A 13,592-nucleotide genomic window follows, 5' to 3' on the forward strand; every position below is an offset into this window, starting at 1 on the left:
ACGTTCGTTTGCTAAGCTATGTGAGCATACTGACTTGCACTCTTAAGAAGATACAAGGGACACATGGCTGAGACACTCGCCCATGTGGACGAAAATAGGCCAATTTCCAAGCCACAATTGTCACCCAATTTGACATCAACCTAACTCAACATTTTGAACATCAACAAGCCATAACAAGGCATTCAAAACAAGGCCAAAATAAAGTCTTAAACATGAAATATCACTATATACAACCAATATGCCCTTAGCCACCTCAAATGACAAATTAAAAACATGTCAATGAAGTATCTCAACTTACCTATTTGACCAAAGTCATATATGCATATTCAAACCACATTTTACTTTCTTTCATTCTACCATATCAATCACACATCAAACATGATAAAGGCCAGATATATACACATCAAAATATACCAAACACAAGCCATATAAATGGTTAATCTCAACAAGACACTTATATGCCAACACTGGCTATATGCCAACATTGGCCAAATTAACCTATACATGTCGTTATAACCGATATTAATTTACTGAAACTATCAAAAGGTCGATGGATAGTGTGACATAGATCTGACTAGCTTCTCTCTAGGTACCACAGAAGTCAGAGTACTCCACCAATAGTAGGCGGACTCACGTAGCAAGGAGATGGTACACTTTAAGCACTCATCGGGTGTACAGGATAGCTCATCGAGCACCCGGATAGTGTTATCCAACCAAAATTCAGCTCGCTTCGGCATCATCATCATCCGTAGCCTTAAATTCAGTGGCCCCATGTTTTTGAATCTGTCGATTGGGGCTTACTTGACCTTGTTTGGTCAGTCCTTTGGAGGTATTGTAGGTGCGGGGTTGCATTTGTCGGGAATGGAGGTTGTGGAACAGTAGTGTTAGTTCGAATGTATTGATTAAACCATTCGCTCATCACACTATAAAAGGCTTGCCTAGCCTCATCATTCGGATTGCTGGCCATAGGTTGAGAGTCCGCCGGCGCTGTCCCTTGCGCGGAGCAGCGCCACACTCTCCACATCATCAGCTATCGCTCGGTTGGGATCGGGATCCATTGCTATAAACAAACACAAAGTTAAATTGTCAGAAATCACCACACTATCGATTCATCATTTAATGGCATGTATAGCTAGACCCCAAACACATCACGGTAGTCCTAGAATCGACTAAACTGTGGCTCTGATACCAATAAAATTGTAACACCCCGAACCCGAGACCATCGCCGGTGTCGGACACGAGGGGTTAACAAACCAAGTTCACTTGTTTTGCCCACCAATTTGACATTTCCAGTCAGGCTGGAAAACTGCGTCACCGTCGCCTTAAAAATCATATCTCGAGTTTTAAAACTCGGAAACTGGTTTCGTAAATTTTCCCTGAATTTAGACTCATGTATCCATCCATGGATTTATTTCTAGAATTTTTGGACGGGCCAATTGGTACAGTTTATTAGTTAAAGTTACCCATGTTACAGGGATCGACTGCTCTGACCTTCGCACGTTACAACTTGAATATCTCACTGTACAGAACTTTAATACTGGTGCTGTTTGTTTCTAATGAAACTAGACTCAAAATGGAATCTGTACATATAAGGCATGACTCCTAATTATTTCTGGATAATTTATAGCAAATTTTTAAAGTTTCGACAGGGGACCCAGAAACCGTTCTGGCCCTGTCTCACAATAGCTTTAATATCTCTTAACATGTAACTCCTATGACCATTTCGTTTCTTCCATATGAAAATAGACTCATCAAGGTTCATTTACATAGCTTATTCCCTATTTAATACCATTCCTACAAATTTTGGTGATTTTTCACATTCACGTCACTGCAGCTGGCAGCATCTGTTTTTAAGGTAGGTCTTACCTATTTGGTAGTCTCCATGAACCAACTAGTCTTGCCATACATAGGTTCATATATGATCATTTTAACCATGCCAATGGCTGATCATGTGACCAACATTCCCATTTCCAATCCATGGTCACATCATGACACCAAATATATACATATACAAACCGCAAATAGTCTAAGTCGATACTTCACTTTTACGAGCCATTTTCGCATGGCCGTACACAAATACATCACAACATATTTAACCAACAAGGGGTAGTCCTATACATGCCATTTCAAAGTTCAACCAAAAATTTATACCAAAATAGAGACGTTGATAGTGTGGATGACTTGACTTTATTGATCCCGAATCCGATTGCTATCGAGCGAAATCTATAAAACAGAGAGCCAAAGTAACGGGGTAAGCATTTTTATGCTTAGTAAGTCTCAAGGAATATAATCAACTCTAATTACAGCAATACATTCACATAGCCAAATGCGTCATTTCATTAATACACATTCTTACTTCACACTTCATCATTATATACTTTCACAAAGTATCAATCAATTCAATAACTGAAATTCATTAGTCGATTGAGCGAATGTTGCTCAAACATGTCGACTTTCCAATGCACATATAAACGTACCTTATTCTTTGGGCTTCTCGAGTGTACTAATTGAATTTATTACAGCAACCAACACTCACCTCCAGCCCAAGATTCTTCGGAATATAACCGGATATAAGCATGTGCACAAATGCCTTGGTCTTAGCCGGATAGAATGACTTCATACGAATGCCTTGGTCTTAGCCGGATATAGCCGCTAGCACAATTGCCTTCGGTCTTAACCGGATATAATTTCAGCATAATTGTCTTCGGGCTTAGCCCGGATATCATTCAATTTCTCATGCACACATACATCAATAATCATTGGACATACATATTTCATTTTCGTTACTAAGGCTCAAACACAATTATAATCATTAGCATAATCGCCTTGGGACTTAGCCCGGGTAGAATTGAATACTCATACACACATAAATCAATAATCAATACATCCATATTTCATTCCACATAATTCAATTAAGGTCACTTCTTGAGGACTTACCTCGGATGTTGTCGAACGGCTTTTACGGCTATTCGATCACTTTTTCCTTCCCTTGTCCAATTGTGGCCCTCTTAGCTCTTGAGCTAATTCAAACAAATTCAATCTATTAAAACCTCATTGTGCTAGCTTATGGCGAATATGACAAGGAGTTAAAATGGTCATATGGCCACTCTTTAGCTTGAATACACAATGGTCATGCACATTTTATACTACATCAAGCAATTCAATACAATTTATTCGAGCATCAAGGAAAAGCTAAGGCCTTCAATAGGCTACCCAAGGCCGAATATTCATGTACATGTTGAGGCCAATTATGCACTTAATACCTCACAAAAACAGCATGCATTTTACTAGTTAATGCTTTGCATATTGTTGCTCAAAACTTATAATATAGCATCGAGCACTCATATGTGTGCTAGGCCAAATGTGCTTGCAATTTCACATTCATTCTTCAACATCTTCTTCTTTAAACAAACATATTCATCACTTAGTTCATAACCAAACATCATGTGCAAACATATATATACATATATGAGCATGGCGAATTTCAAGGTGTCCATAGCCATCCAAAACACAAATTTTAACTAACATGCAAGAAGCATGAACCATGCTTATGAATGCATCATGGCCGAATATGACAATCATGCTCCTTTTCAACTTCAATCATGATTAAACAAAAAGAAAACTCAAAATCTTACTCAAGAGTAGACAATCCATCATTGCATGCATCATCATCAAGCTTTACACTTAGCATGCAATGGCTTTATCACCATAACAACTTTGGCCAAATACCATTTCCATGGCATAACAAGGATTTGAGCCATGGCTAACATGCACATCAAGTTAGCAACCAAAACATGCATGAAACTCCTAACACAACCTCATACAAACCTTAATCTTGATGCAAACTTAGCCAACTCTCCTTCTAGATCTCTTCCAACCCAAGCATGAAGCAAAAGTCCTCCCCCTTTTTCCTTAGTATTTTCGGCCAAGAAGTGAAAATGGATGAACACAACAAAAAATTTTTTCTTCCTTCTTTCTCAACTCACGGCAAGGGGGCATCCAAGCTCATCTTTCTCTTCTTTTTTTTTTCATTTTTTTATGCTTATTTTTATTATAATACTTCCTACATGACTCACTAGCCAAACATGTTGGAAACATGTTTTCCCTTGCCCATCATGCCCACCTTGGCCGGCCATTATAGTCAAATTTGGGGAATTTGACATGCAAGGACAACATTTTCATAGTGTGCATCAATAGGCCTCTTCAACATTTGCCTATCTCATTTCTAAGTTTTCTCACACAAGTCCTTTCTAGTGAAATTCACCTTTATAACACTAAATCAATCATCATAAAATGTCATACATGAGCACGCACATATTATAGGTATCAAAATAAATTTTTAATTATTTTTATGCTTCGGTTTTGTGGTCTCGAAACCACATTCCGACTAGGGTCAATTTTGGGCTGTCACACACATATATATATATATATATATATATGCTAGAGCCGAATCTCAAAGTTGATTATAACTAAACATGAACATAAATCCAAAACACAAATCTTACCTACCATGCAATAAGCATAAATTATACTTATGGATGTACCATGGCCGAATACATCACAACACCATACCATTTCAATTTTGGTCATGGTTAAACAAAGAACTTAATGTCTCACTCAAAAATGCTAAAAAGAAAGTCCAAGAGCCATCAATCCACCATCACATGTATCATTAACAAGCTTCATACTTAACATGCAATGGCATTAACACAAAATCCACCTTGGCCGAATACCATCCCCATGACATAGCAAGGATTTGAACCATGGGCTAATAAGAACATCAAGTTAGCAACCAAAAACATGCATGGATCTCATGGCACAACATCAAACATACCTTAATCTTGATACAAGTATGGCCAAACCTCTTCCTAATCCTCTTCCAAACCAAACATGAAGCAAGAATTCCCTCCTCCTTCCTTAGAATTTTCGGCCAAGAGAGAATGAAAAGGATGAACAAATTTTTTTCTTTTCTTTTCTTCAACTCACGGCAATGCGGGGAATCACACACCTTCTTTCCCTTTTTTTTTTTCATTTCTTTATTACCCATAACCATTAATTTATTTTTTTCCTCCCATGATGCACCAACATAACATGTCTATGACATGTTTTGCCCATAATCCCTTATCATGGCCGGCCACTAGCTATTGGGGGGGGGAAATTTGACATGCAAGTCCTCCCCTTTGATTACATGCACTATTAGGTCCTTATAGATTAGCCTATCACATTTCAAAAGTGTCACACAAGTCCTAATAACTGAATTCACATGCAATCGACTAAATCGAAGCTTGAAATTTTCACACATTCATAAATACATATTCTAGACAATAAATATTATGTTCAAACATTTCGGTGACTCGGTTTAGCGGTCCCGAAACCACTTCCCCACTAGGGTCAATTTTGGGCTGTCACAAGTAAAGATTTTGGCTTGCAAAGTTAAAGAGTTGAGAAACAAACGGGACGGACTAATGAAAGTATTATGGCATCGTCACGATACAAAAGAGGCTACGTGGGAGCCAGAAGAAAATATGAAATTCCATTACCCACACCATTATATAGGAAAATTTCGAGGACGAAATTTCTTAAGAAGGGAGAGTTGTAACAATCAAATTTTTAGTGGTATTAAAAACGATGGTTTTGGAACCCCATTTCCTGTAACACCCCAAAAATCCCCAAACCCAAAAATCTCAAAATCCCAAATTTTTCTTTTTTTTTTTGTGCTTAGCATTTCCAATTAAGTGTTAATTATGTGATGGTAGGTCTCGGTCAAGGTTTGAGTTCGAAAGTAGGGGTAAAAGAAATTATAGTTTAATTATTAAAAGAAACCTTATGGAAAGTAGGTGGGCTTTTGAATAAATGAAGGGAAAATTGGACAGAAAAGTGCCTGTTGGCCTAGGGGATAAGTGGTGTGTTGCTATGGTCAAAGGTCTGGGTCCGAATCCCACTTTGCTCAAAAGAGGGATTTATTTTTGCTAAAAGATGGACAAAGGTGGTGTTGGCTTTGAAATCTGTAGGGAGTGATAAGAGGAGAAATTTGAGGAGAGGATCAAGGGGTAATCAGGGAGAAAAACAAGGAGATAAGGAGTGAGGAAGAGGTAGAGTCGAATTAGGAATTTGGGCTCAGGAAATTTGGCTATAGAGGCTATATATAGGTGCTGAATGGGAGATTGCCAGGCTAATGTCGAATTCTCCTTCACCTTGTTGCCAGAAACCCTTTTTCCTAAAAGCCGAAAACCCTTATTTTTCTTTCCTTTCCTTGTGCCGATTTCCCATCCTTCCACCACTCAATTTTCTTTGATTCACTTTTGGTTTAACCGACTTCTTCTTCCCTTTTTCCTTGGTGTTGAATAATCTTTTGTTTGCCATACAATCCTTAAAGGCCGAACACCTCTTTTGCCGAATACCCTTGGTGCCGCCACTATTTTTTTCACTCAGTCGATTTCAGTGTAAGTGTTTTCTCTCTCAATCAGTTTTGCTAGTATAGATCACTCTGTCCCTCACTTCTTCTAATCGATTTTGGTAGGATTAGTATCGAATCCCAGTCTTTTGGATCTCTACCGATTTGCTCCCTAGGTGTTGAAATTTTGTAAGTGCTCTTCACTTCAGTCAAAAGTTGGCCGAATAGGCTTTAGTAGAAAAGGGTGACATATGCTGGATACAAGTCACCCAATATGTTTTTAATGATAAGGTTTACTGCATATCTAGGAAGTACGCTGCTATTAAGACTTGGCGTTTCAGGTAAGGTTAAGGTGAGACTTCGGCTTTTGGTAAAGTATTCGATAAGTATGTGAGATTAATCCTTGAGTGATATCAATTGTAGGTTCGTGATAAGAGGGATCACAGCACGCTTTATTACTAGATGTGTACATACACTACACACACACATGTAGATCGGTAAAAGTCGAAATACTGAAAAGCCAAAAGTTTGGCTACGGTAGTCTTGCGAGTCGCGAACACTCGTAAGGGGGAAACCGATAGGTTGCCTGAGGCCCAGAGGCGATTCCATGGACTTGAGCTATGAATTGGCCAACCGAGCCGGAATTGGCTAATGGGCCTGATGGGCTGTTGGACCCATAATAGGAAAAAATTGATAATTGATGCTATATGATGGAAAATTGTATGTGAGCATGACTGTAAATGTGATTTGGGCCTAATGGCCATATGAAGGTGATTTGGGCCTAATGGGCCACATAAATGTGATTGGGCTTAATGGGTCATATTAAAGAGATTGGGCCTGGTGGGCCATATATAGGTATGTAGATTTGTCTGGGCTTGTAAGGGGTTTTCGGGCCTAGTATATGACAACTGCTTAAACATACATAAAACTTAGTTAATTAATTAAAGACTATAGACAAGTCATAGGGTTAAGGCGTGGCAACGGGTATATGCATGTCTAGGATTGGATCTAGGAAGAGCTTGGTACTTAAGCAGTCTTAATGACTCACCTCCTCTTCACTAGAATCCTACCTGGTGCATAGTACTCATTCATATTAGCTCACAAGATTTGTTAATGGGCCAAGGTAAGTAAAGACCCGTAACAAAGGAAAATTACAGAAATTCCCCTAAGGGCAAAAATGACCAAAATACCCCTAAGTGTTGAATGTAAGATTTATGGATGTTACATGTATAACTGTTGCATACATACGATATTCTATTTAGGTTGCATAGGGGTTGGAAATTATGGAACGAAAGAAGTATATGAGGGTCGCATGGTTGCTTGACAATCGTGGATCCACCGACGGCTTTTAAACCTAATATGTGACTGGCAGCTTGCTGCAATGAAGGTAGTTCCACAACTGGGATACCATTGATGTGTATTAGTTGGGTGGGTCGATAATTATATCCTCACATGATGTGTAACGGGAGACGGAGCTGATGTGTATCGGTTGGATTATTGGGTTGGGTTGCACTGCATTGCATTGCATGTTGTATGGTGATTGATGAATGCTTGTTACTTATCGAGGCTTGTACACACTGAGTTTTCAAAAACTCACCCCCTCTTTTATTTTTCTCAGGTGATGCTCAGTAGGAGGTTCGATGTCTGGAGGGACTCTGGGTGGCCAGCTAGCAAGACAACTTGGACTTGTTTTAAAAGCCTATAAGTTATTGGTTTATTAAGTAATCTTTTATTTAGTTGGGATTGTAATAAGGCCTCCCCTTTTGTTATTGTTTGGATTTTTAATTTCGTGTGTTGTAATTATAAGAAGTGGAACATGGATTTACTAAACCATAGTTTCCTTTTAATACTACATTTTCGCAACTAAATTTTTAAAGGATAAGTTTTCTTTAATCAAATGTTTTAAACAAAGCTTCGCAACAGAAATGAGATTTTACTAAGTAGTTGAGATGTAACTTTTTAAGGAAGGGTTTTCAATGAAACAAGGTTTTCGCTAAAACACTTCAATGTGACACGCCAGATTAGGCCATTCCAGGCCGGGTTTGGGTTGTTACATTTTTGATGTCCAAGTCTATAAATATTAAATATTAATATTTACAAGGTTATGTTAAAGTTTAGTCCAGTAATTTTGTCGAATTGATAGTTAATTAAGGTACAAAGACTAAATTATAAAAGTTTATCGCTATAGATTTTTAAATAATCGAAGGACCAAATGAGTAATTAGACTAATTTAAATGGTCAAATAGTGGTGGATGATAAGGAATTCCACTAATTTTTGGTTAGTCATGCTTAAAGTTGAAGTAAATAATGTTTAATTAACTAAAATAAGGTTAATTAATTTTTAAATAAAGTATAAAAGATAACTTAATTTTTGTCATTTTTATTTTTCTTTCTTCTCCATCAAAACCACCAAAGAAAACCTAAGAAGCCATTTTCAAAGCTTCAACATATTCGACCCTTGATTTGTTAATTCAATCTTAGTCATTTTCTTGTAATTTTTATTATTTCGAGGTTATGTAAGCTTGATTTAGATAGCCCATGTACCAATTTGTAAAAATGTTAAAGATTTTGAGAGTTTCCATGGTTGATTTCTTGAAGAAATTGGTGTTAAATTGATAAATTTTAAGCTTAGATTTGAAAAAAAGCACTAGATTGTAAAGTTTAATTGTTAGTTTTGTTCAAAAGGACCAAAGTGTATAAACTGTAATATTGATGTGAAGTTTCTATAATAATAGATAACAGAGGGTTATAGAAGGATTTGATTGAGATTGGTTTCAAAACCGAAGCTCAAAATTTTAAGATATTGTTATTTTAGTTTTAGGGAATAAATTAAATAAAATAAAAAACTTCAGGTGCATTTGGAAAATGAATTTAAAGTAGTTCATGCATATTATAGGGTGATATTAAAATGTCTAAAATTGATAAATTGAGTTGAATGATTGTATAGGTCAGGAATTGAACCAAACCGTGATAATTGGGGAAAAGACAAATTTGTTAATTAGTCCTTAAGGACTTGTTTGTTTGCTATTTTCTAGGTAAGTTCATGAAAAACTTACTCTTTTATTTCATGTTATGATGAAATTGTGTTTATTTTGCTTATTAGTTTATATAAATGTGAATTTGGTGATTTTTGGCATCAATTGGGCTAAATTTCAAAGCATATTTATGAACAAGTAAATGTACCAAAATGGAAAAGGAATGTTTATAAGATTAGTAAGACATGTATATATTATTATAGGGTTTGAAGTGATACGATTATAGTAATAATGCTTATGTGAACTTAGTAAAGGATTATGATACATATGACATGCCATTAGGGTTAAATATAGAAATGATCAAGGATTTACATGGTTACATGTAATGCCTTGAATTTTGGGCTTGGAAGTATTAGGTCTTGAGCATGGGAACAATTAGGAGGCTGCACATAAATGTTTAATTGTGCAAGAAAGTGAAACAACTATGTGTCTGCTTCAGTGGTTAAGTGTTCTGGGAAGTGTTTGAGAAGTCTTGGGTTCAAGCCTGGGCATGTGCAAAAGTTTTGTTTTTAAAAGGTTTAAACCCTATCCCCAGTCATTAGGCTTATAAATAAATATGGGTAAAACATGACAGAAAGGGCCTGCTGGTTTAGGGGATAAGTGGTGTGTGGTATTTACTTAAGGTTTGAGGTTTGAATGCTGGTAGGCGCATAGAGGTGTTTTATTTTGCTATTGGCTATGGGAGAGTTCTAGTTTGACCGAAGCTTGTTGTTTGAATAGTGTGAGGAGTGGTGGTCAAATTTTAGGAGATTATTGAGGAATTTCGATTGTTAGAGGGATTTTGGGAGGAAATTTTGGATAGAAGAGGTTGGGTGGAGTTCAAATTAGTTGGTGGAGTAATGTAAGGAGATCTTTGAGGAATGAATTAAAGGATTTTAGGAAGAGTGGGAGTGTTGTGTCAAATGTGGGAGTCCTATTTTGTCAAAATTGGTCAAAAGCACACTTTCACTCTTTGATGTCAAATTTCTTCTTTTGGTTTTTACTGTTTCTCCATGTTTCGTATTTCTCTTTTGGGGACAGATTGTTACTAGAGACCATTCAGGGTTTTTCTCAATTTGGTCTATTTCGAGTTTGTTCTTCCCTAAAACCGATTACTTTCTTCTCTCCCCCTCTCTATTTTGTTTTTGATTTTTGCAATTACGCTTTGACCAATCAGTGGGTGCAGGGTTCTTCTCTGTTCTCTCTTTCTCTCTGTGTGGCAATACTCTTCTAACATTTGCTTTTGCTACCGTTTATGGCTAGGGACATGTTGGTGCTAGTCTTGCTTCTATAGGAACGTGTATTTCAGCTTGCTTTGGGGGTATAGGCCAATTGTTTCTTTTCCTTTTCTTAGTATAGCACTTTTGGTAAGTGTTATGCGGTTAGTACAATCTTTTTGTATAATCAATATATGGTTTAGATTGTTTAGTCTTAGTTGGATTGTAGGATACTTCTAAAAGGGGTTTGAACCAGTCTTTTATAATGGGTTAAGGGAGTGATCCTCAGTCGATCGACCAAGGCATGTAACACCCTAAAAATCCCGAACTTTTTTTTTATGATGGTTTTGATAAAAGGTGTGCTTAATATTCCTAATCAAGTGTTATTTATGTGATAATAGGCCTTGGTTAAGTTTAGAGTTCAAACTTTAGGGTGAAGAAAATTATAGTTTAATAATTAAAAGAACCTTGATGGCAAGTAGTTTGGGTTTTAAATAAATGAAAGAGGAACTGGACACAAGGAGCCTTGTGTTGGGGTGGAAAGTAGCGTTACATGTAGGGATTAGAGGTGGCGTCACATGCATGGCAAGGAGGTTTGGGGTTCGAATCCCTCTTTGCTCAAAAGAAGGATTTATTTTTGCTCAATAAATGACCAGTAGTGACGTTGGATGTGAACTCTGAATGGAGTGATCAGAGGAGAAATAAAAGGAAGGGATTAAGACGTTATTAGGGAGAAAAGTTAGGATATGAGGGGTGCAAAGAAGTGGAGTTGAATAGGGAATTTAGGGGATAGGAAAAGTCGGCTATAGTATATATAGGTGCCCATTTTGGGGATTTTAGGGTAATGCCAAAATTGCTTCTTTTCCTTTAGCCGAGTTCCTCATTTTTTTCTTTGTGTTGTCGAAACACTTTTCTCTCTAAGTGCTCAGAAGTTGAACTCCTTGTTCCTTTCTTGCCGATTTTCCATTCTTTCTCTTATCAAATTCTCTTTTGATTCAGCTTTGGTTTTAGCCGATTCCTTCCTCTCTTCTTCTTATTTGTGCCGAATAACCCCTTTCACCATACAAATATCAAAAGCCGAATACCTCTTTGGCTAAAGACCCTCTGTTCCGTCACTACTCCCTCTACTTTGTCCGATTCTTGTGTAAGTGCTTTGCTCCTTCAGTCGGTTTTCTTGGTACTGATTTATGATAAACCGTAAATTATACATATTTTTACACCATGTTTAATGCATTTTATGGATGATTTCTCATTAGAATTGGTGAATTTGATGCTCCTAATGCTTTAATTTCATGTTTTACACTTAGGAGAGCATAGGAGAGCGAAAGGAATGAGAAACAGGCCAAAAATAGAGAAAATAGGCCAAAGTACAAACTTAACACGGCCTGGACTTCCTCACACAGGCAGACCACACGGCCGTGTCAGTCTGGCAGAATCAAAGCACGATTCACATGGGTATAGCACACGCCCGTGCCATTCTAGCAGGCTCGAATGAATAAATCGTTCGATTCAGAGCCAGAATAACAAGTAAAGTCTAGGTGGATTTTTCCTTAGGTATTGTCTTAAGTCAATCGATTTTTCCCAAAAAAAACTCCCCAATTCTTTCCTCTGTGAGTTCTTAGGTTAGATAATTAGTTAATTAAAACAAAACCACATTATTCTTAGGCTAGATAATAAAAAGACGGTCATTACTTGTACTTTTAGTTCCTTTTGGATCGACAATTCGGTTTTGCTAAAACTATACTACTGTTCGATAGGTACACTTGCCTACATCGCGATAATAGTTAGTCCAAGAACGAGTAATCATAAATATTTAAAACCTATCACGAAATAACGCGATCAAGTTTTTGGCGCCGTTGCTGGGGAACTGAAATATTAAGAACGCTTAATTTTTATTACTTTAGCTATTTATTTTTCTTGCAATTTAATTTAATTTTTTTATTTTTTATTAACTTACTTTTTCCTTCTCTTGGCAGGTTTTCATAGTTTATGACCAGAAGAAACTCATCGGGACATTACTTTTTGACGAAGAAATTGATCGCACAATACGTAGAAACCAAAGAGAAATAAGGCGAAGCTTAAGATACACGGAGAACGAGCTAGAAGACAATACTCAACCCCCAATCGAAGAGATGGCTGAAAACCAAGGCAATCAGCTACCTCCTGCAATTGCGGTTAATCAAAATCCTGCTCCACGCACTATGTATGATTATGCTAAACCCTTTTTAACAGGAGCTTAATCGAGTATAGTTAGACCTGCTGTAGCTACAAATACTTTTGAATTAAAATTTAACACTATTCAAATGATACAACAATTTGTTCAGTTTGATGGTTTGCAGGATGAGGATCCTAACGCTCATTTAGCCAACTTTTTAGAACTATACAATACATTTAAAATCAATGGCGTTTCTAATGATGTCATTCGTCTTTAGTTGTTTCCCTTTTCATTGAGGAAAAAAGCTAAACAGTTATTGAACTCGTTACCACGAGGGTTTCAATTACTACTTGGGAACAAATGACCGAAAATTTTTTACTAAAATATTTTCCGCCGGCTAAAACGACTAAATTACGTAATGATATCTCTTCTTTTGTGCAGATGGATTTAGAAACACTCTACGATGCATGGGAGAGATACAAGGACCCTTTAAGAAGGTGCCCTCACCATGGGTTATTGCTTTGGCTCCAAGTACAAACATTTCACAATGGTCTGAATCCTTCGACTCAACAAATGGTTGACGTAGCGGCGGGCGGAACCATCAATAATAAAACACCGGAAGATGCCTATGAGTTTATAGAGGAGATGTCACTGAATAACTATCAGTGGCAAGTCATGAGTACAAAGCCAACAAAAACAGCCGGCATTTATAACGTCGATTCTGTCACCATGGTCTCTAATCAGGTAGAACTCTTAAATAAAAAGATTGACGGTTTTTTTAATTCTTCACAGGTTCATCCAGTAATGTAGTG

The 13,592-nt window shown here is 37.1% G+C and overlaps 1 non-coding gene across 1 annotated transcript; it reads right to left on the minus strand.

Moving 5' to 3' along the window:
- Positions 1 to 13,188: 13,188 nt before the first annotated feature.
- Positions 13,189 to 13,295, minus strand: LOC128282238 (small nucleolar RNA R71). The gene has a single exon (XR_008272447.1). It is a non-coding gene; the product is annotated as a small nucleolar RNA R71 (small nucleolar RNA).
- Positions 13,296 to 13,592: the final 297 nt, after the last annotated feature.

Source organism: Gossypium arboreum, chromosome 1 (assembly GCF_025698485.1).
Source record: "Gossypium arboreum isolate Shixiya-1 chromosome 1, ASM2569848v2, whole genome shotgun sequence".
In the NCBI taxonomy this organism is placed as follows: domain Eukaryota; kingdom Viridiplantae; phylum Streptophyta; class Magnoliopsida; order Malvales; family Malvaceae; genus Gossypium; species Gossypium arboreum.